The following is a 20,547-nucleotide window of genomic DNA, read 5'->3' on the forward strand; positions in this document are numbered from 1 at the left end:
GCATGTTTTTAAATTCAGGGCTAAGTTTCACTTTAGAGCAAAATCTTTGCCATTGCAGTGCAAAGCAACAGGTTTACTTTACTGTCCCCCTCCTCAGCAGTCTTTTGCTCACCTGCTGCTTCCTTTTCAGCTGTTCCTCCCTCTGACTGCTCTCTGATGTCACTACTGATGTGTCCTGTACTGATGTAGTGGGCAGCAGGAGGAACCACAGCACCCAGCAGGGCACCCATTATACAACATACGCAGAAATGTTGGATGCCAGTGGCATTGTAGCTCTTGTGCAGATCTCACATGTCACCTGCTAAATCAGTACGTATTCAGTATATTCTTTTTCAAGGTGCCTCCTATTTAAATTTTTTTATGATGGCAATAGGGTTACTTTAAAGTGGAGCAATACAATAAAACATTTTAGTTTAAATTACCAAGGGATAGAGCATCTCTCAGCCTGATTTTACTCTCACTTCTGGCTCTCTGACACTCAGTAGGTTTAGTCACTTTGTTATCTAGTGAGTTAAAGATTTATTTTCAGTTTTTTTTACCATAGATACCCTTTAATATACTCGCAAAGTTGAGCTTCTGTGGGGCTTAGTACCATCATTTAATCAATATGGAAGATATGTAATGATTGGGTGAGGATGCAAACAAATTATTTGATTACAAGATTTATATAGCGCCAACAGTCTGTGCAGTTATTTACAATATAAGGAAGACATTACAATCACAATACAATTCCAGACAAGATGGTAAGGAGGGCCCTGCACCTGAGGGCTTACAATCCGAAAGATGGCACCCATTAGCGTAAACTACACAAGTAGCATGTTGCAATTTGTGGTTATTCATCACAGGTGAATGGAGCATTATACGATCCTGCAAGACCGATTTCTACTACAGTACTTGTGTAGCTTACTTCATAGGGAGCCATTTGTTTCATTTGTTTAGCAATCATTTGCTAGACCTAACCATTTTTTTTTCAACAATATATCTTTATTGAATTTTTATTATTTCAAACAAAGTAGCCAGTGTGCAGATACAATGACACGTAGTAATATTACATGTACAGCTATAACATGTTTTTTCACCTAACCATTTTGACAGCAGCATTCAGCTACAAAATTATCCTGTGTGGCTCAAGCCTAATCGGGTGACTCCAAAGATCCACAAGCTTGGTGAAATAGGTGGCCAGAGGATCAGTAGCAAAAGATAGTTGAAGGTAGAGTCATGCCAAATGTCCACTCACATCGGAGCTTAGGCCTGGTACCCAGCCAACAATCATTCGCTCCAACAGGGCAAGTCCTCTGTATACCTCTAACAATAGGGCCACCTTATTTCCACATAGGAAAGATAATCATGGTTGACGATCTACAGGAGTGACAACATTGGAAAAATAAATATGGGCTAATACTATAAAAACCAAGCAAATAATGTAGAAGAAGAAGAAAAAAAAGACAAGACATACACTGCATGCATTAATATTCTATATATAGATTTTTATGTCTGCTGGAGTCCTGTGCTTAAACAAGAAAAATCCCGGACTACATGTTCCTGGAGCGACACATCAGCCATGTTGTTGTTGTCAATTATCTTGCGGTTTCAAGCAATTTATAAATGCTAATCAAACTTTCTAAAAGGGGGTCTGAGAATGCAATATTTGCCGGATAACACAAATTAGAGTAGATATAAGTGATTTGTAAAAAAAATTTTCTCCAACCCATAAAGAGATTTATTAACAACCTAAAACATAATTACAAAATAAAGGAAGAGGAATTATCCATAGCCTTTTCTCAAACCTGTTTTGTTGGAACGAGTGTCATCATCCGCTAACATGCTAATCATTTAAGTGGCAAGCTATTTTGGGCTGAAAAAGCGAAGAAGGTGATTAATCCATTAGTGCTTGTTAATGCTTCAGCAGAACAAAACAAGTATATTCGGAGCATCTCAAAAAAAAGAGGCAGCAGAAAAAAAAAAGAAAAATGTGTTTCTGTAATTTGATGAACGCTGTCCTGTCTTATTTTCACAGGTGTTTCTGCCTACGAGCACATTAATATCTACTGCGCTTTTACAGAACATCCAATTAAAAAGCCATTCCTTCTATTATGCAGACTGTTTATGAAATAAAAAAAATCTTCAGCTTAAAGCCAAATTATAATCTTTTATTTTCATTTTGGATAGAGTGTGGAATAGTTGGCACCCCTATCAGGTTTTATTATGGGTATGTCAGCCCTCTCTGTCAGAGGCGTACCTACAACAAATTGCATCCCTGGTGTCCTGCCAAGCTTCTGTGACCACTGACGTCACTGGTTGCCTGGAGCCAGGTGGGATGCCGGCCAGAGTGTCCCAGATTGCTAAGAGGTGAATCCGCCTGGTTCTTAGCAACCTGGGACAATCTGGATAGCTTCCTGCTCAGCTCCTGGCAACCAGTGATGTCACTAGTTGCCAGGAGCTGGGCAGGATGTCGGCAAGATCATCCCTGGTTGCTAAGAGCCGGGTGGGGGAGATGTATATGGTAGAGGGTTGGGGAGAGAAAAAAAGTCAGTTGCCTCTGTGGATCGCCACATCCCCCCACCCCCTCCCCTCAAGTGGTGCCCAGGGCATGTTCCATACCCTGGATACCCTACTGTTCTCTGTTTCTCCTGTTGACAATGGAGCTGAAAGTGAAGAAACATTTTCAGTTGTCGTTGGAACAAAGATTGAAGTGACAAACCTTAATTTTGTAATGATGTGTTAGCTTGTTAATAAATCTCCACTTGTCCAGAGAACAGGAAGTGAAGAAAAATCTTACCTATAGGACACAGCAACATTTTTTATAAAACTTGAGTAGCATTTTAAGCCTTTCCTACTGTATCCAATTCTAAAATAAAACTTAAGTGGCAAGGACTGTACAAATGCAGATTCACTGACCCACTAAACCAAATAGCCATGATAATGGTTTCTCGCAGAAACAATTGCCGCACAAACAACTGGGATTGCAAGCTGGACAATGTTTATTCCCAAAGTCAAAAGATGCTGTCAACATACACAGACTCCTCCAACTCTAACATGTTTCACCAAATGACTTGTTCATAGAGATCTTTGACTTCGGGAATAAACATTGTCCAGCTTGGGATACCATTCGTTTGTGCGGCAATTGTTTCTGCGAGAACCAGTGTCAAGCTGCAGCATGCTTTTCTTGCCTGTACCAACAAGAGGGATGGGGTTGTGTGACCACAGGATAATAAATATGAGCGGTGGTTGCTTTGCGAGTTTAACCATGATAATTGATTTTATTTTTTTTAATTCATTTTTTTAAATCTATATGTTACAAAGAAACTATTCAATGTGCCAATGACAACGGTTATATAAAGCGTTCTGGGTTTTCTAAAGTGAGAGCCCAGCAGTAGCTTCTTCCTTTATAACTATCGTTCTCAAACTAAATACCCATATGGTCCATCTGAACAGAGCAGGATGGAGAATAGGTGAATCGCTCATCAGACTTATTCAGCTGTGTGTGTAATTAAGATTAAAACATGTGAAGGGAATCCTAAAGCTCCACCTACTAGCAAAATTATTCAGATACAGCATGTTATATTTGCCTGACTGAAAAATGTAAATATAAATAAAAAACACAAAATATTCTCTCTAAAGGACAACTTTTAATAAAGTTGTCCTTCAAATGCAGCCACTTAGAACAATACTTTCTTCAAGCCCCTTTCCCAGGTCATGTACCACACAACCCATTCACTCCTATGGCTGGTCCTTACTCACAATTGTCAGCCATGGTAAGTTTGAAGTGTAGCCATACCATTTTTTTTTATTATTTCATTTGTGTTGCATTATATAACCAATTTAGATATAAATAGGCTTAGTGAACTTCTTTAACCTTACAACCTAATTGAGCAGCATAGTTTCCATGGTTCAGCACCGCTTTTTCTAATGTTAATATTTTTCATATTTATAAGTGAATTGTATAATCACAGGCAGGTTTTCTGTTTTTAAAAAAAATCTATTCTGGTATTAGATTGCAGTATAAATTATTTCCAGATAATCTTTTAAAGCAAAAAAGGAACAATAAACGGAAAAATATATCAAAATTTAGAATCAGTGGAACAAGCACTAGTTCAGAGATCATCTATCACCACAGCCCCATAGGTAACCCTTATGAGTCTCTGTTTTTTGGTAGACTGGGGCAGGGCATCCCTGATGTTCATGGGCCAAGCTCTCCTAGCCCTAACATGGCTTACTTGTAAGGTGTCTATTCTGGCTTTGACCTGTTCTCTGCCACCATAGTTGGGAGGTCCTCTTTCCTGATTGATGGTATTTTGTGCCCCTGTTGGACAACAGCCTGGCTGTCCCTGCAGGTTCACAGTCATTTTGTTGAATATGTAACATTAATCTGTAAGCCCCGAGGAATGGCAGAAAACCATGTGGTCCAAGAAGTGAGAGATAAAATGGACATTATATTAGTTTGTTATAGCTCAGTAATATTGGAAAGAAATGTTTTGTAAATGAGGAATAATCTATAAAGTATGGACTTCATTATTCTATAATAAAAAAGTAAAATAAAAAAGCTTGTGTCTGTGTGGAGCTTTTGATGTGGCACAACTACATGTTGCCACCAGTCTCAGCTTGTTCCTATAGAGTATACATTACAGAACACATGTCAGGGTGGGAACGTTCCTGGGCAGCATTGAAACTTGACAGACCATTCTCTGCCCCACATCTAAAATGAAGAAATGTATTTTCGGTGCAACTGACCTTTAAGGTTGAGTCGAACAGGTGTATTTTAAGTCTTATTTCTATCCCACAGAAAGTATTGTCCCTTCGGGAGGCTAGTCAGATGGGTTCAGGACAAGATGACAATTTTATTGAAGGTATCGCTCTAGATAACAGCCTCTCTCAACCAAGGTGCCTTCTGGCTTTCTCAAGGGTGCTTCATAATTTTTGTACAGCATCATGCCTTTCCATGCATGGTGCCCCCGGGCTGGCCGCCAACACCATAGAAACTAATGATGTTATTCCAGGGAGGGTGCAATCCATTCAAAAAAGGATGGAAGTTCACATCCATCCAGGCTTGCCCCTCTCCTTGTCATGCTGCCACAAAGGAGAAACTCTAATGTGAAAGGGGGGGACTCTGATGTAAAAGGAGGGGGCCCTGGATGCAAAGGGAGCTTCTGATGATGCAAAAGGAGGGGACACTGTTGTGAAGGGGGCTCCTGATGTGGAAAGAGAATGTAACTTTTTATTTTTTTGCATGCTGTCCTCCCTTCAAAACCATTGCAGACTCCTATCTCGGATAAGGGTTTGGCATGGAATTAGGAGGTGCCACAGGTCTTCTTTTTACATTTGTTTTCTACATTTTAGACTGGGGTGCCTTGAGATTTTGCATACTTTTAAAAGATTGCCATGACTGCAAAAAGGTCCAAAAACCCTGCTTTAGAAAACATACATGACCCAAGTAGTTTTTTTGTTTTGTCCAGTCACCGCAGCTTTTGTCCTTCGGCTGCTCCTGCTGGCTATTGCAGACCTATTCATCTACAAGGCTAGTTGTATAGCTGTCATGCTGGCTCATCAGCACTTTAAGAACCTGGAATAAGTATTTTGATAAGGGCTTCCGATTTATCGCTGACATTTTTGAATTGCAGTTTTTCCCGGTCAGTGTCTTCATGTTGAAACCAGAGCATAAGCATAACAGCCAAGTATTTAGCATTGTTAGAAGGACGTCAGCAATTCATACGTTTACATTATCTGACACTGAATATTTATATGATAAGGAATTAAAAATGAGAACTATACCTTTTAACTCGATAGTTTATTGCCATTAGATTACTCGGATGTTTCAAAACATTCACACTAACAAAGGTAAGGTAATTATTGGTAGTCTACAAACTATGATTAGTGCTTCACAGCCTTACAGCGGCCACTGTCATCGTTCAGTCCATTGGCAATTTAGATGCAAATATAATCAAACACAATAAACAGAGAGGAAAAAAAACCCAAAAAGCTGCTGCTATATTAAGTGTCCACAATCACACCAAGGTGAATTCCAATGTACGCTGGCACTGGAGAGGATAAAACACACTAATACCTCATGTCCACATATCTCTCTTGGCAGTTTCCATAAAGCACATTGTAGCTGCTTTTGCATCAATCCCCATGTCTGAAGTGAAATCCATCGTTTATGCCTGCATCATGGCTGATACTTGAAGATCAGTTGTCTTAGAGGCATATAGCTAAACTGATGTCACACAATGAGAGTGCCTATGTGTTCCCCAATCCAAGATAGCTGGCTTTGCATTGAACAGAAGATGAATCAGATTATCTAGATGTGATCCAGGCTTTGTAATTTTGCAGAGAAACGTGGTCAACTCTACAGGTAATTAAATTATATATGAAGGCTTTTCACTGACGGACAGAAAATGATGTTTAAAAGGATGAAAAAAATATTATGCAAATATAAAATTCTGAATATATATATACACACACACACACACACACACACACACACACACACACACACACACACACACACACAGTAAACTCCCCATTATCAGGCATCCACGAGGATTGGTAGATTCCGGATACATTTTGTTTCTGGTTGCTTCCGAGTTATTATTAAAAATAGGTCTAACTAGTGCCATACCCCATACTATTCCATATCATAACATAAATTCTGTATTGACTTCATATTAATATTGAAGTGCAGTAATCAAAAAAAATTAAGACAAATAGACACAATCATTTCCAGGATAATATATGCCGCAGATCAGAAAAGCGGTGAGTACACAGGATTTTTTTTTTTCTGGTTATTTGAATATCGGATAACAGAAAGTTTACTGTATTGATATTTTCTGCCAGCGAGAGGCACTTGAGGCTTCTTTGCACTTGTTTTCTACACTAGTTTTTTATTTTTATTTTTGGAAAAAAACTTGTAAACAAATTTCTGAGATGAGAAAGAGTGACACCTTTTAACTCGATGTATTCAAGCAATGCATACACCTCTGCCACACCCCCAGTTATGCAGACCATTCAAAATTGATATGCCAAAAATAATTGGTGAAATCCAGAATTGTTTTTTTCCCACCATTTAAGTGACACGCTCACGAGATAAATCTTAAAAAATGCATTCAAGTATCCCAAATCTTGAAGTTGGCTACTTTTGTTCCCCATGGTCCCTGTGTGTGTTGTAAAGTAGCCACAGATCCAAGCTACAATCTCATGTTTAGTTTACTAATTTGCATTGAGACTGTAGTCCATTACAGGAGTGAGCAGTGTCAGCACAAATTCAGACATGATTTGAAGCTACCTGAATGCTTTTTTAAGAATAAACTTCTGAGTCTAGTGTCACAAACAAGATAATTAAGAGATAAGATGAAGGTTTTAGTGCATAACAACACTTTTTATAAATAGAACATATTCATGGATATCTGTACATCAGAATAAAAAAAAAGGGACAACTGACGAGGAAAGAGGGACAGAGGGATTTGGTTCCAAAAAAATAATGTATTTATTTATATATAAACAAGGACAGTCCACTGTAATCCAGGTAAGTCGAGTAAAACACAGTTTATTAAAAGGGCAAACACAAATATATAATTCCATCCACAGGGTAGACCTCCCCTGTGCACAAGACAGTTTCTAGCCGCAACATAAATGACAGTCTTTTAGCTTCTCACAGCTCCAGGACACTCATACTGCTCACCCCTCGTGAGCCCTCAATCTGCTCTCTTAGCAGTCTGTACCACAGGCCCTAGGGTCACCGACCTTCCTGACCTCTCCAAGCCACCCCTGGCTGTTCCTTGTGCGTCCAGCACACACCTGAGTTTGCCTGTGTCCGTGTGCTTCCCTGCACACACACAACGCCAACCCAACTCTCTGAACTCTGGTCCAGACTCCTAATACGGCTGCTCTCAGCCACCTGATCCAGCTATACTGGTCATTGGTAACACCTGGCCCCAGGACTGGAGATCTCATCCCAGCCAGAGCTCTAAGGCCTGGTTCACACCAAGCGCGGAGCAGGTGCAGAGCAGTTGCAGACCGGATCAAAACTGCATCCAATATATTCCAATGGTATTTTTTGCTCCAGTTCACATAGCAGCGTGCAGTTCCAGATCAGGTGAAAAAAACTGCAGCAAGCCCTATTTTACCTGCTCTGGAACGCATCAAAATCGCATGCAAATGCCTGGAATTTCTTTTACCAAAAACGGCCCAAAACGCGGCACAACCCACTGCACTGCGTGTGCAGAAACCTGAGCGGATCTGCTCTGCATTTGGTGTGAACAAGGCAGGGGATGAGCGGTTCCAGAAAAACAAATTCCTCTGCTGGTAAAAGGACTTGCTTTGTGGTTCTCTCCAGGTTTTCTGGATTTGGCATGGGATCCTGGAACTGGGAGACTTCAAAGAGAATTGGGAGGGACGAAATCTTCATTCCTTGGTTTATGGTTTGGTAGGGGCCAGCACCTAATGATTGCACACCTGGGCACCGGATGCTGGCTAATGCACTGGGCTCCAGCTGGGAAGAGGAACAGAGGTCTTCATGAGTCAGGAGTACTCCACCCAGAAGTCAGAGGGGAGCCAGGTGGCTGTGTGTGCTGGAGGCTCATGGAAGACAGCCAAGGAGGCTTAGAGAGCCAGTGACACACGAGGGATGTGTGGAGGAGTCACACGAGGGATGTGTGCAGGAGTCACACGTGAGGTGTGGAAATCTGCTAAAGGGTAAAGCGTACTTCTGAGGAGTCTTGCTTTTAAGACTGTCCTTTCTATGTCAAAACGGCTTCAAGACTGGTCCTTAAGCGCTCACCATTTGTGCTAACTTCCCCAAACATCACAATACAGGTGAAACTCGAATAATTAGAATATCGTGCAAAAGTAATTGCAGTAAGTGCTGCAAAAGGGGCCCAAACCAAGTACTGAGTACATATGCATGCTTGTACTTTTCAGAGGTCTGATATTGTTCTATGTACAATCCTTGTTTTATTGATTGCATGTAATAATCTACTTTTTTGAGGTTGTGGATTTGGGGTTCTTGGGGTTTTCATGAGCTGTAAGCCATAATCATCACAATTATGACAAATCACGGCTTGAATTATCTTGCTTTGCATGTAATGAGTCTATCTCATATATTAGTTTCACCTTTTAAGTTGCATTAGTGAAATAAATGAACTTTGCACAATATTCTAATTATTAGAGTTTCACCTGTATATAGAAAAATCTTTATTCAAAATACAAACATGTACAGTTCATACAACGGTTTCGAACCCCCTGGATCATTCCTCAGATAAGACAAGAATGCATTCACGTGGTGCTGCAGAAAATCGTTTCATTGGATTTTCTACATATGGGGTAGTAGGGTAGTTCTACATTGCTGCCACCTACAGTATGAGGCACAATTGAGGAATGCTCCCTCCTCTGTTAATGACAAAATCAAAAGACAGTGTCAACTCAGATTGAATGGTGCCACCACTTTTAGATCTTTCTAGTGCTCATTCCCTAGCTTCACTGCTTACTAAGTCACTGATCTTTAGCTCACATAGAAAGGCAAGGTTTCAGGCTTGCCCAGCTACATACTTGTCCTGAGCTGGGGATTCTTGTTTAACACAAGATCTAAAGAATCACCCATATATCTGACCACGCAGGTTCCCTTGCAGTAATTACAGAGGCCCTTTCTGAATGCAGATTCAAATGGCCAACACTGTTCTAGTGATGAACATAACCCCTGTGTATTTGCACAACTTTCTGGTAGGACAGAAAGAAGATTCACAAAGGTGAAAGGCTTGGTTTGTATTGAAACTATTGTACATTTTATTCTGCAGCCCCCCCCCCCTTCCCCCCAGGACTGCATTGCTGAACAATCCCATCCCAGATACAAAGATGTAGCAAGAAAATTGCTGATGCATCTGTTATTTACTGCAAAGTGGCCCAGCTGGTTAAAATAATGATGTCATAGGATTAGCCCTCCCAAAAATAGAAGACATGATAAATGAGAAGGTGTCTGGTGTTACACAGGAGAGTGTAGCAGAACCAGCCAGTATGGAGAATATAGTTTATAATAAACAGATTATCAAATATATACAAAACATAAGCACTAAGAATTACCCTTTACTAAATAACACAGAAACTGAAGTTTGCAGAAAGGGCAATGCAATATATTAATGTCACCATTAATATTCAACATTATATTAGCATATAAACCAATTATCATCCCATTTCACTTATTGCCAGCCACGTGCAGCAAACACTTAACACATAATGATACAACAAAGACCAAAATGGCTGTACTACTGTAAAGAGAATGCGCAGCATTTTGTAATTTGTATTACAGCTGATCTTGGATATACTGAAATGATCCTAGTTCATGCAGAGGTTTTAGAAACCTTGCTTCACATGGGGCTGCCATATTTGCTTATTACATGCATTGGGGTTGATTTACTGAAGCCAAAAAAGCTGCTCATTGTGCAAGGGATTTGTTTCCTTAGCTTAGTGAATAAGGTGAATCTCTTCCAACTTTTATCTTCCCATCATGTGCAGGGAAAAATATTGTCTTGTAATTGGAATGGGGAAACATTCAACCTCCAAGGCTGTATACTTTTGTTGTCAAAAATTACCTTAATATTGAGAAATAACTATTTGTAAGATCAACAAAAACTATTTGTACAATCTGAACCAATAAACAGGCATTAACAGCCTCTTCATGCCCATCATACTGGCTGGAGGTGTCGGGCTTCTCTACATCCATCGTAACCAGAAGACAATGTAAAAATGGTGAAAAACTTGCTACCTCATCAAGAAATAGGATTTTTGGGATATATTAACAGTTCTTAAAATTAGATTCAAAATGTAGCAGCTGGTGATATCTGTCTTATGGGCACTTGATGTTTTTAGGAATCTGTGGGACTGTGTCAAGTATTGTGATCCAATATGTGTCTGGGTTTGATATTCTGCTAATTTTGCCATCAGCAGTTAACATTATTTGGTTATGTTACCAGTGTCTGTATTCATGATTTCAATAAGGGCTAGTGGGTCAGAGGGTCGTGGTTAATATAATGTAAACCAGGTATAGGTCTCCTGTACGCAAAACCAATGTAGCACCCTCATCAGCCAGCTTGGTATTTTAGTCTTGTCGCTTTTCAGTAAATCAAATCAAATTAAAGCTGAAGTGATTATTCCTTGCTCCTGCAGACTTCCTTCCCTGCGCAAGACCAGTCCCACAAAACTGTTCCTTTTCCTCACTCAACCGGTCTCAGACTGTCTTGACATCATCAAGCAAGCGAGTATGACGAGAGCCTGAACACATCCCAGGAGCGTTGGAGAGTGGAGAAGACCACTGGCTGCCAGGGAAACAAGGAATTAGGCAAGTGCTTGTGCTCATTCTGTTACCCCCTAGACTAAACAAGCATTTAACCCTTACAGTTTGGGGGCTGGGGGGGGGGGGGAACTCATGGTTAGCATTTAAAACTGAAGGAGTTTAGCTTTAAAGAACTCCTGGAATTTAAAAAAAAATAACCCTTGCAGTGGGGCAAGGGTTAAGTGCTGGTTTGTGTTTAGGTGAAAGAAATAAAAAATTAGACTCACCCGAAGCTCTGAGCCGGCTTCTTCTAAAGGTGCCCATACACCTTACAATTTATCTGCAGATTTTCTGTGGTCAGATGGAAAAAGTGCAAGAGATTGGCCCAGGTGGAGATTACTCCATCCACACAGTTAAGTGTAGATGGAGGAATCTGTTGCACCTTTTCCATCTGACCACAGAAAATCTGCAGATAAATTGTAAGGTGTATGGCCAGCTTTAGACCAGTCCTTCCAACGTCTCTGCCCCTCCTCTGCAGCAGTAGCACATGTATACACTGTGTATAGACATGAGGACGCTAGAGAAGATTCCAATGCTGCAGGGAGGGGGTAGACGGACTGGAGGGAGCACTGTGACAGCTGGCAAGCTCGGGAACTTTGGTTGAGTATCATTTTTGTTGTTTTAGACACAAACAAGCACTTAACCCTTCAAGTGTGGGGTAGCCACACTGCAAGGGTTAATAAAAAAAAAAAATATTTCCTGGAGTTCTTATTTAAACTCTGTACTGTGGTTGCAACTCTTTGTATAAAGACAATAAAAGCCAGATAAAAACTTGGAACAAGGTCACTTTTTAATCAATTAACTTTAATATTCACAAGCCTAAGTCCTGACAATGCATATGAGTTTACTGCCCAGTGTGGTAACCGCAATAATTAGTTGTCACCACTGTTACAATAACCACATTGCTGGAACAGGATGAAATGGAAACCTGTAGAGTAGACCTTTGTTTCTCAACTTTTTTCAGTCACGGCACCCTTTAAAATTATGCAAAATCTCAAGGCTCCCGAGGAAAACAAATGTAGAGATTGGCGTGTCGTTTCTCATAAAATCTATAATGGGCCCTTATCCTAGATAGGGGTCTGGTACGGATCTAAAAGTTGGATCCCACATTAAAAAAACGTGGAATTCCCTTCCTTTGCACCAGAGTCCCTTCCTTTGCACCAGAGTCCCTTCCTTTGCACCTGGAGCCCCCCTTTACATCAGCAGCCCCCCATAACTGGATGACCCGTTGAGGCTAAGTACACTGTGCGTGTAGTGTGACACTCACCGTCAGGTGCAATGAGAGCTCAGCTGGCCAGGCTGCCACTCGTCGGCTGAACGGGAGCAAAAGCGCCGCTATACACCGTTCTGACAGTGGGTCAGTGGTCGCTATGGAAGGGGTTGAGGAGGAAGCCTCAGGCTGAAGGACCTTGCGGTCCGTGGAGTGGTCGGTTTGGATACGCGTTTCTAGGCTCTGTACCTCTTTGTCAAACCAGAAGTAGTTCAGAAATAGTTCCTGAAGCCGGCGGGAAATGCAGCGGTTTAAAAAAAATGACAGGTAGGCTTGGTTTTACGATCGTCAGCGGCTGTCATTGGTCAGGCTTGGAAGCCGTTGTGTAAAAAGCATCTTTAGGTGTGTGTGTGTGTGTGCGTGTGCGGTTGTAACTGTTTGTTTATAAACAAGTGTTACTTAGAATAGAATAGTATCATCTAATCATTAATAAAAAGTTTTAAAAGAGTGGATCATTCCTTGTGGCAAATGAATGACTGGATCTTTTCTTTCAGTAAAATGTATGTTTAAAAGAAGGATAAGTTACAAATATGTTTAAAAACGAATGAGCGTAAGGTAGAAAGGATTTATTTTGAAACAATTCGTTACATGCACTATCATGGTCCTTTTACCTTTCAGTTGTAGCCATTATAATTGTTTTGTTTAGGAAGTAGATAGTGCGTTTGGAGAAACAAATCCTATGTATATATGGGACCCAGGGTCTGATTAGTTATTTTTTGTTATTTTTTATTTTTGTTTTTAGAGGATGGTTTGTATTTCAAGATCTTCATTAAGTCCAGTTGGTACTAAGGTGTTCAGTTTGTATATCCAAAATGTCTCTCTGTTGCATAAGAGTCGAAAACGCACGGAGGGTGTTAGGTGAGTGGGTATGTGTTCTATAGCAAACACATGCAAGGCGTGAATGTTTGTGGTGTTTGGCTGTAAAATGCCCTGGGACGCTATGTTCTGTATCTCCTTTTTGTATAAAGTGTCTGTGTTCTCCAATGCGTTTGCGTAAAAGACGTATGGTCCGTCCGACATACATCAAACCGCAGGGGCAAGTTAGTCCATATACCACATGGTCGTGTGTACATGTGATAAATTGTCTTGTGTTATAGACATTGTTGCTGTGGTCTCTGAATGTTACTTGGCCATGATGAATAAATTGGCAGGTGAGGCACTTCGTTTTTTTGCACCGAAATGTCCAAACTCTGTTGTCAAACAAGAAGTTTTTTGTGTTCGTTTTGGATTCTTTAAGTAATTTGCTTGGTGCAATTATGTTTTTGATATTTTTTGTTTTTCTTGAAATTTATGAACGGTCTAGTTGGCAAGAGAGGTCCTAATTTTGGATCCGTTAGTAGGATGTGCCAATTTTTACAAAGTACTTTTTCGATGGCCTTGTAACTATTGTTGTATGTGGTGATGAACCTCACTTGGTTGTTGTTAGCTGAAGCTTGGTTATGATCGACAGTTTTAGGTGTAACTGTTTGCAGGTAGGTTGAGCATGCGTTTATAATTAATTCATCAGGGTATTCTTTGTCTTTACATTTTTTGGTGAGAAGTAGACTGGACGCAGTATAGTCTGATTAGTCGGTGCAATTTCTGCTCAGTCGACAAAACTGACTTTTGGGGATGTTGTTTTTCCACCGGGGGTGATGGCAACTGTGATAGTGCAGGTATGAATTTCCCCCTGTGGGTTTTGTATGGTTTTTGGTAATGATCTGATTGTTTTTGGTGGTGAGTTCGAGGTCTAAAAAAACCAATTCGTTCGTGCTGATGACATGGGTGAAGGACAGACCTAATTCGTTGTTGTTGCAATGTTGAACGAATTCTAACACGTTTTCTGGTGCACCGTCCCAGATGATGACTATGTCATCTATATATCGCCCATAGAAGACTAGATGTTTGGCATATGGGTTGTTTTTCCATATGTGGTGGTCTTCCCAATAACCCATAGTGAGATTGGCGTAACTGGGTGCATAGTTAGTGCCCATGGCTGTCCCGTTAGTTTGTAAGTAGAATTTGTCCAGAAATGAGAAATAGTTGTGATTCAATGTAAATTTGGTGCATTCCATGATAAATTGTGCTTGAGTGTCGTTGGAGGATTTAGAGAGATAAAACAAAAGGGCCTCTAGACCTACTGCATGTGGAATAGATGTATATAGGGAGCAGACATCCAGAGACAACCAACAATAAGTGTCATACCATTGGTATGTGGATAGGGTTTTAATGAGGTGACCGGAATCTTTGATGTAGGACGGTAGGGCTGTAACCATGGGCTGAAGGAATTGATCTATATAGATTGAGTCTGCTGGTAAGGCTGTTGGTGCTGGCTATTATTGGACGGCCTGGCGGATTTACACTGTCCTTATGGATTTTTGGTAGATGGTAGAAATAAGGGGTGCTGGGGTATTTTGGGTTTAAGAAGGATTTTTCTTTTTTTGAAATGACGCCGATCATGAATGCTGGTTCAATGATGGCTTCAAGTTCTTTGGTGAAGGGAGTAAGTGGGTCTTGTGAAAGAGGTTTGTAGGTGTGTGAATCTGAGAGTAACCTTAATGCTTCTTTGATATAGTCGGATCTGTTTTGGATGACTGTTCCGCCTCCCTTATCGGCTTGTTTGATCACGATATCTTATTTTTACCAAATTCTTTCAGGGCTTTTTGTTCATTCTGGGAAAGGTTGGGATGTTTTTTAGATTTGGAACATACCTTTAAGAGATCTGAGTATACTACGTGGTAAAAAGTGTCGACAAATGGGCCTTTTGAATGTACGGGATAGAAATTGGATTTAGGTCTGAGAAAGGTGTGAATAATTTCAGGATTAGCAATGGACTCAATATTATAGTCATGATCGGGGCAAGTGTCTGCCAATTCATGTAATATGTTTAGAATGTCTCCATCGAGGTTCTCAACTATGTTGAGTGCAGTCTCATCAAGTGAATCGGCAGCGTTACTGGTAGTGATGGTGTTAAGAGCTGTCGAGTAATGGCGTTGTAGAGTGAGGGAGCGAATAAATTTATTCAGGTCTTTAAATAATGTAAATGGGTTGGGTTTCGTGTCTGGTGCAAAATGTAGACCTTTTTGGAGTAAAGACAATTCATATGGGGTTAGAATATGGTCAGAAAGATTAAATATTTTGATGGTGGAGGGTTCTACAGTAGGATTATTTCTGTTTTTGCTATTTTTGCTAAATTTTCCTCCTCAGGCTCCTCTTCGCGTGCTTTTCTTTTTATTTTGGGAGGGTGTATGGGTCCCAAGTCTAAAAAATAAGTAATATTGCCAGTGCTGGAGGTAATGGTGTTGAGGGGGGCTGGTAATTCTGGAGTAGTTTCTATTAAGGAGTTGGGTGAATGTGTTTGTGGAGGTTCTGAAGAAGTTGTTTTTTGGTTAGGATTCCTGGGAGAATAAACAAACAGTTACAACCGCACACACACACCTAAAGATGCTTTTTACACAACGGCTTCCAAGCCGTTCATCAGCAGCCTTGAACAACCCTCCAGGCAAGACTGACCAATGACAGCCGCTGACTATCGTAAACCACGCCTACCTGTAATTTTTTTTAAACCGCTGCATTTCCCGCCGGCTTCAGGGAACTATTTCTGAACTACTTCTGGTTTGACAAAGAGGTACAGAGCCTCGAAATGCGTAGCCAAACCGACCACTCCACAGCCTGCAAGGTCCTTCAGCCTGAGGCTTGCTCCTCAACCCCTTCCATAGCGACCACTGACCCACTGTCAGAACGGTGTATAGCGGCGCTTTTGCTCCCGTTCAGCCGACGAGTGGCAGCCTGGCCAGCTGAGCTCTCATTGCACCTGACGGTGAGTGTCACACTACACACACAATGTACTTCGCCTCAACGGGTCATCCAGTTACATTAACCACCCCCCAACATCCATGGACCCAACAGAAGCCTTGTAGCCCGGAGTTCACTTCCACATAGACCAGCCACAGATGCCGCCCTGCGAGCCTTGCTGACAACCAACCGACACTCCGTAACGGCAAGATACTACCTCGCCCGTCCAAAAGTGAGTCTGCATTGAAATTTACACAAGTCTCCAAACTGTTAAACATTACGTGTTCCAGGGTTGTAGCACTTCTTCTCTCGTTGTCCCATATTGTCTACAGGGTCCCTCTCCCTGATTTAGGAGCTCGCTCACCCACACCTGTTTTCTAAAGTTTTTCCATACTTTTCACACCTGTTGTGCGCTCACCACTCCCATTGTTTTTTAATCCCCTCTACATCTGCAGCCGCCCTTTACATCAGCAGCCGCCCTTTACATCAGCAGCCCCCCTTCACATTACCACAGTGCATCAGTATGGCAAAGAACAGGAGGCAGAGCAGGTCTGGATGGAGGTGGACCTCTGTTCTATTCTGAATAGTGGGGGAGGTCTTGGATGCAGCACAGCCTGGATAAGCATCATGTGTTTTCCATATTGCTGCTGGCCGGCTCGTCTGCATCATGGTAATTCATGATACTGTGTTAGCATTTGAAGCCAAACCTGACAAAGCCAGAAAGCACCCTGTTTGAGAAAGGCTGGTGTACTATGACTACCCTAACATCCAAGCCATATGGGTTTTCCCAGTTCATGCTCCTGTTCAATACTTAATATATGTACAGCCCCATCTAGTGGCTGGAGGAGATAGACACATCCTGTGTGTTCAATGCTGGCTTGGATGCAGAGGATGCAGATTTTCAAATACTTTTACATTTGTTATGCTTTAGATTAGCCAGCAACTACTGCAGAGAAGAAGGATGAACCACAGAGGATTTTTTTTTTTTTTTTTTTAATTGTTAAAACTGGACCTAAAAGTTGTTTTATTTTACATAGAAAGGGTTGTTTAAACTCCAAAATTGTAGGGTGGTGCTGTTAAAAGGGACAATTTAGATATTGTCTTTCCTGTTTTTTTTTTTAAATTATTATTTTTAATTGAGGGCTATATTCCTAAAATATGCTGGAATTAAAATACTGACCTATGTCTACACCTACACATTACCTGTCATTCCTATCCTCATTAAATTGTTTAGTATGAGAAGAGTTCTTGGTAATCTTGTCTGTGACATCATTAAGTGTTGACAATTATTAACTTTTTTGTCTTTACGGTTTAAGAAGCTCGTGGATAATGAGTTTCCAGATAGCAGAATTCCATACCTGTATTTAAAAAACATGCTCTTAATGATGTAGAGATGGTGTGCGAAGGATTGGGAGATGTTCATCTTGATGAGATCTAAATCTAATTTGGTGATTTTTGCAACTTAATTTACATTAGGAGCGGGCACAGATTTCGGAGCATAACGCTAAATGTATCCCTTGTTGGCTTTTACAAAGAAGTATACACATTTAAACATCTAATTTATTTGCACTTCCAGATAGACTTGTTTTTGTTAGTTATGTGTTTAGATGAAGCACTGAGATCTTGAGGAATGCTGAATTAAGTTTTACTTGCTTAGAAGAATTTTACATCAGAATACAGCATTGTGTAGGAAACGGAGATCGAAAAAACAGCTTCCTTTGTATCATAGATAAGTATGCACATAAAGAGTAACACTGCACTTCATTGCCATCCACAGCTCAAAAGACTATTACATTATTGTATATATTACATCTCAGAACATTAATATAGCAGTACAGTATGTGCTGTTGTGTTTCTACACTTGTGAATGACACAAATCTAAGGATGTAGTTTGGCCTTTCGCGGCCACTATGGACTTTGCTGTGAAATTTGCAATTTACTAATGCAGATCCTCTAAATGTAATCTTCCTGGTATAGAACAGCTCTTTAAATAAACACGCGGTTCCCAGGGCATGTACCTGTCTGTACTTGGCTGTACAAGGTGTACTGGCTGGCACGGCTCTTGCTCGTTTTGCTGGCCCTACTGATGGCTATGCTACTCTAGTTATAACTCTTGGGGTCACACAGGAATACTCCAGGAAGAGGGAAAAGGTTTTCTTTTCAACTCTAAATATGTTTTCTACCTTAGAGATGGTTACCTGTCATCCCCATGCCAACCACCAATGTGTGGGGAAATGATTTAAGGAGTTCCTCGGTAGTAAAACGGTGAGACAGAAGAAACGCAACTATAGTGTGTTGGGATTCATGGTAACCCAGAGACGGGAGAGACAAATGAAGCATGCTGGGACTTGTAGTTCTGCATGGGGATGGAGGTATGGTATACTGCAGCTTGTAGTTCTATAGATAAATACAGATATAGTGTGCTGGGACTCTTAGTTCTATAGCGGTGTGGGAAATGCAGATACGGTGTGCTGGGACTAAAGGCATCGCAAATGCAGATATAGTAGTGTTCTGGGACTTGTAGTTCTGTAGAGGCATAGGAAATACAGATATAAAGTGCTTGGACTTGTAGTTCTGTATATGTGTGTGAAATACAGATATAGTTTGCTGGGACTTGTAGTTCTGTAGACATGGAAAAATAAGATATGATAATTTGGGACTTGTAGTTCTGTAGAGGCATTATTATTATTATTAATATTATACAGGATTTATATACCACCAACAGTTTTTGCAACGCTTTACAATGTAGAGAAGACATTACAGTTACAATACAATTCAAGAAAAGATGGTAAGGAGAGCCCTGCCAGTGAGAGCTTACAATCTAAGAGATGGGTATGCAGATATGGTAAACTGGGACTTGTAGTTCTGTAGAGGCATGAGAATACTATATGGTGTGCTGGTACTCGTAGTTCTATAGAGGCATGGGGAATGCAGATATAGTGTGCTGAGACTTGTAGTTCTATAGAGGTGTGGGAAAGCAGATATGGTGTGCTGGCACATCTGTTTGATGATAGATGTCATATAATTCTATAAAATACTGCAACTAGCACTGCTTGTGGCACTGTATTGGCAATATAATGCCATCTCTTTTTGGGATTATACAATGTAATATATCATACAAGGATTATGAAATTAATGCACAGTAAAGTACATACCAAGGAAACGATTTGTGAAAGGAAACCAGCCCCCTAGCTCCCCTCCTAACTTCACTTACTGTTTTTTTTTTCAGGTTTAGAACCGTATTAAAGCCAAAGAATCATCATGACAGCCAGCTACTGGCATTTTCAGTAAGTCAGCAAAGGCAGCCTACCATTTCTCCTAAGACAGGTGCCCTTTAAAAATAAAACTAGAACCTAAGAGAAAAATATGATTGCCTAGTAACAGGTATGCACAACCATCAATTATGTCTTCACCGTCCCCAGCAATCTTACAGGTTACAGGAATAGTGAGTTAATCACGTTCTCCAATTACTGTTACATTCTCCCATATCTTCAGATTTGTTTGCACACGTTCTTTCCCATTATGCATGTAAATGTAACATATCAATCATAGCAGGGGGAAAAAAATCAGTGCCTGAGGGCTGCTCCACTTTCCAACCAGACCGGCTCTATTAAGATGTGTGGTGCTAGAACTCGGCAGTCTCTCAGAATCTCTGCTGTGCTGGGGTGAAATAAGGCCGCAGCCAAGTCAGTATGGTAGAATTTTACAAAGCAAATGTTCTGTATTAAGGTCATTTGCATTGATGAAGACGATCCCATAACAAAATATCAAATTATAATTGGTAGAGTTAAAGGAGAACCATAGTCAGGTTACATTATAGCAGGAAACCCATCTTAGGTTATGTGCACTTGGCATTGCTTTAGTGTTAAAATGAAGTTTGAAACCCAACTCCAGCCAAATATTTTTTGTTGTTGTTACAACTGAACTCCAGCCTTACATTCAGTCTTGCACAGTTGTACCAGCACCTCTCCTGTACTGAAATTGCTTACTCTGATTTCACTGTACAACGAGTTTATCATAATGTGCTTTAGCATTTGCAACAAGTCAGATAGAGCCCACCTCATTTCCCGTCTGGAGAACGTCCAGTATCATCTGGTTCTTTTCTCAACAGTCTTATGGTTTCTGTCGCACCACTTTCATTTATTTGATTTTAGTTCTTTATAATCATGGAGGCTCAGCATCACAT

At 40.6% G+C, this 20,547-nt stretch overlaps 1 protein-coding gene across 1 annotated transcript in view; it reads left to right on the forward strand.

The window, feature by feature from the left end:
• Positions 1–11,158: 11,158 nt before the first annotated feature.
• The window catches only part of LOC108791126 (leucine-rich repeat and fibronectin type III domain-containing protein 1-like protein), a 91,713-nt gene continuing 82,324 nt past the window's right edge, over positions 11,159–20,547 (forward strand). The window contains exon 1 of the mRNA XM_018561510.1: positions 11,159–11,323. The gene's annotated coding sequence lies outside the window, so the exon portion shown is untranslated. The remainder of the gene's footprint in view (positions 11,324–20,547) is intronic.

This window comes from Nanorana parkeri, unplaced genomic scaffold (genome assembly GCF_000935625.1).
Source record: "Nanorana parkeri isolate BGI_ZX_2015 unplaced genomic scaffold, ASM93562v1 scaffold528, whole genome shotgun sequence".
NCBI lineage: Eukaryota > Metazoa > Chordata > Amphibia > Anura > Dicroglossidae > Nanorana > Nanorana parkeri.